Here is a 4,113-nt window from a genome sequence, read left to right on the forward strand (position 1 = left end):
AAAGATTATTGGGGAGGGGTGGCTGGGGGCTGGTGTGTGCGCGCGAGGCTGGCGGCGGCGGCGGGGGGAGCCGGGTCCTTATTCTGTTAAAGATTTAAGTAGGCATGCAAGGAATCTCTAGGATAGTTGGCAAAGGGCGAGGGTGGGGAGGGGGGGAAGGATCCAAAAGAGTCTGTAACCAGACACTGAAGCTTTCCAGGAGTGAGAGTGTGTGAGAGAGACGGAGACAGAGCGAGAGGAAGAGAGGGGGCAGTGTGGTCTAGTACATTTTCATCTGGTCGTTGATTTGAGCCTGATGCTTGCTGTCCCTCAACAGCCTCCCTTGCCTGTATTTTTTCTTTCCCCCTCTCCTCTCCTTTCCCTTCTACTTCATCGAAGCCTAGGGGAGCCAGTAAAGATTAAATGTGCTTTCTAAAAGGCAGCCACTTCATGTAGCTATGTCTACTCCCCCCACCCCCCACTCCCCCTTTTTGAAATAAAAAAAAAAAGAGAGAGAGAGAGGGGGGAGAAGGAAGGAGGAGGAAGAGGAGGACTATAGTTTAATGATGTCGGGACTGGCTGATCCAGCAGGAGGAAAAAAAAAGAAAAAAAAAAAAAAAAGATTTGAGATCCCGGACGAGGAAGGACTTTGGTGAATGGGCTCAGACTCCTGAGGTGAGAAAAGGACGGAGTGAACGGTGATGATTTGGTAATGGTGCCTGTTACGGCTGCCCCCAGCCGTGCGGTGGCGGGGAGCGCGGGGCCGGGGCCGGGAGCGCGGGGCCGGGGCCGGGGGGGGACCTGCCTTCGGCAGCGCCGGGCCATGAGCGGCGGATATTTTGCATTTTTAAACTCGGGCCCTCCGGTACGTTTCGGCTTCTCCCCGCTTGCGCCACTGCGGGCCTAAAGCGGTTCCAGAGATAGGTGGAGGGTACAGATCCATATTATTTATTTGGGGGGGGGGAAGAGGGAGGACAAGGGAGGAAAGGGAGGGAGGGAAGGAAGGAGAGAAGAGCGGAGGAGGTGGCAAGCAGGGGACGAAATCCTGCTCTCGGTTATGGCCGGCGTAAATTTCCATTGGCTGGGGTTGCACAAGGTGCTTGGAGAGGAGCCGGTGCAGGATGGAGTCCCTTTTGTGTGTGTGTGTGTGTGTGTGTGCACGGTGTGTGTGTGTGCACGGTGCTCGGGGACCCTCCTCTCGCGGGGAAGCGGGTTTTTCCTCCAGGTTTTCCTTTGCAACGGCGGCCTGCGGCGGGCAGGGGAGGGTGGCGGCGGCTGCGGCGGCGCTGCCCGCGCCCTGCCTCCCCGCTGACAGTCCGGGGCTTGCTCGGGCATCGGGCCGGCCCGGGCTCCAGCTGATGCGGGAGCTGGGAGCGGGCCGCAGCTCGCGAAACCCCCAGCCCCGTCTCTTGATAATCATAACAATAATAATAATAGCAGCATTGGTCGGAGCGCGGCGGGAGGAGGGCGGCAGGCGAGGAGCTGCGGAGGAATTCGGTTCCTTTTCCTTTTCCCCCTTTTCTTTTCCTTGATATATTCCCTTAAAAAAAAAAAAAAAAAAAAAAAAAAAAAAAGATGTTTTAAAAATGCAAGCGGCTTGCCCAGCTGCACACACCCACCCTCGCCTCCCTCCCCCGGCTTGCGCACTCCGCGCGCTCGCACTCGCTCGCTCGGCCGCGCTCGCTCGGGTGTCAAAACCCGCCGGGCGCCCAGCCTGGTCCGGGCACTGCCCCTGCCCTGCCCCGGCCCCGGCCCCGGCCCGCCACCGCCTCCCCGCCGCCGGGCTTTCCCCCCCTGCTCTTGGCGCTGAAGACTGGAGCCTCCCCCGCTTCCAAATGGTGAGTTTCTACCTGATTTTCTTGCAACTCGGGGTTTTTCTGCATCCCCGCCGGCCGCGGGGCTGGCGGAGGGGGCGGGGAGGCAGCGCCTTTATGCTGCTGCATGCTTTGTGCCAGGCGGCTGGAGGGAGAGCCCGCATATTCCTGCTCTTATTTCTGCATTCCTTTTCGTTGAAACAATGAAAATAATTCCGTCACTGCCCCAAACTTCCCTTTCTTTCTTCCTCTTCGTTATTTAAATGCGGAGACTTTCCATGTATTTGTCGCAAGCGACCTGGTTGGAAGCTGTAAGGAACCTGCCGCGCCTTGTCATTTTTGTGTAAACGATTAAAAATGGAATGTATTCTCTCAACAGAGGGTCCTTAGAGAAGCTCTTTCCTTCCACCTGTGTGTCCTGTTTTATAATCTTGAGCCATGAATTGAACTTGCCTGCTATTCTTTTCCTCTTTCTCCTTTTTATCTTTTTTTTGATCCCTGTTTTTGCAAGAAATAGTTTGTTGCGCCCCTCTCAATCCCTGAGACCCTAACTTGTGATGTTTAGCTTTTAAATCCACGGGTTAGGCTCTTGGGAGCTGTGAGTTGTGCTTTGACATCTTTATTTTATTTTATAAATATATCCTATATATGTATATGTGTGTGTATGTGCGTGTGTGTGTGCATGTGTGTATATATATAGGCATATACACACTCATACAATAGTGTTCAGTAGACCTTTTAAGGGGGGAAAAAAAAAGTGTCCGTCCTCCTTAGGATTGATCAGCTAATTTAGGGCGGTGGTTGTAGCCATTTACCTTAAAAATCTGATCTCAAATTAAAACTAGCATTTCTATGACAGATTTTTTTGTGTGTATGTGTGTATATTCAAGAGAGTTAATTTTACAGCTGATACAGATATGGGGGTGTATGTGTGTACACATATAGTGATTATTATATATGCGCGTGTAGATAAGATATACACGATATGGATGCATGTAAATATAGCTATTGAGGTGTGTGTATAGATACACATATGGATGATACGTATGTATGAATATGTATATAGGTAAATAAAACCCTAGATATGTATATATATTTACATAAGTAGGTATAACAATATACATGCTTGTGTTTCCATACTGAGAGAGAGGTTTGCCTTGCGGCAGGCCAGTGCTTATAGCATCTCCCTCTCTCTTTTTCCCCTTTTTCTTGAGAGCAGCACAGAGTACCCTGAGAGCGTAACAGTAACAGCTCGGTACATTGGTGCTTGACCTCAGCTGAAATCCCAGCATGCCTCATGCTTCCAAGTTTAAAACTGAACGATTAATCTTAGAAATGTGGTCTATGGACAAAAAAAGGGGAAAAAAAGGAAAAAAAAAGACTGAAAAAGCTAGGAGATGGGTTGGATCTTAATGATTGTTAGATCAAAAATAAACTGAAGATTAAAACGGTTGCACGTACCAGTGGTTCAAAATTGCTAAAAAGAAATAATGAGCAAATGCTGAAGTTCTGTTTTAGTCCTTTTTTTGGAGCTTAAAACTTGCCTATTTTTTTGAAACAAAACTTTATGTAAATGACAAATCAGAAATGTTGAAAGTGTTTCCCACTGCTGTTTTTCTTTATTAGTTTTTTTTTTTATACTGCTGTAAAATTAATTGTGGTTGCGACTGTATTTTTTATCTCTGTTGTGCAAGGAAATTTATATTGAAATTACTGTACCTTGTTATGGCACCGAATTACTGTTTGATATTTGAATGCAAATGCTTTAACTTAAGATAGAATGCACCAAAAATTAATTGACGGTGTAACATTTTGGTATTTAATAGCGTAGGCTATGTTTCATGGTTCTTGTTGTTTAATAGTCATTGAATTGGAAAAGGCTTTCTTTATTCCTTCCTACTGACACTGTAATTTCACTGACTATTTTACCTCCATGAAGAAAAAAAAAACGGCCAACAAAGCATTCTATTTCTGCATTTGTAAATTATCCTGCACGTCTTCTATTTTCAAAGACTATATATATATATATATATTCTGTGTTAAATTTATTTTACCATTACTTGTCTGGCATTCTAAATCAAAATATAGCGTGCTGAAAACAAACCACCTTTGTGCTGTCTAGTCTAGCTATTATCCTCACGTAAGGGATGCACTTAAATATACATATATATGTATATATGTATGTATTGCAGCTTCTCCTCCTCAAGCTGTTTCTGATCACGGTTTCTGAAGGCAGGAAGGGCAGGAAGGCGCGCTTTTGTGCGAGCGGCCTGAAACCCGGGCTCCGCAGGCCCGCGCTGCGCGCACCCCCCTCGCGCCC

At 47.5% G+C, this 4,113-nt stretch overlaps 1 protein-coding gene across 20 annotated transcripts in view; it reads left to right on the forward strand.

The window, feature by feature from the left end:
* Positions 1-4,113, forward strand: part of LOC146589120 (uncharacterized) — a 77,127-nt gene that overhangs the window by 67,685 nt on the left and 5,329 nt on the right. For 2 of the 20 annotated variants that reach the window (XR_014897268.1, XR_014897269.1), the window contains exon 1: positions 953-1,817. The exons of 17 other annotated variants lie outside the window; for them this stretch is intronic. The gene's annotated coding sequence lies outside the window, so the exon portion shown is untranslated. Of the gene's footprint in view, positions 1-100; positions 655-952; positions 1,818-4,113 lie in introns of those variants that run through there. One more of the 20 variants, XR_014897267.1, reaches the window with a different exon arrangement.

This window comes from Rhea americana, unplaced genomic scaffold, assembly GCF_003343005.1.
Source record: "Rhea americana isolate MKP2758 unplaced genomic scaffold, rheAme1 scaffold_48, whole genome shotgun sequence".
Classification (NCBI taxonomy): Eukaryota; Metazoa; Chordata; class Aves; order Rheiformes; family Rheidae; genus Rhea; species Rhea americana.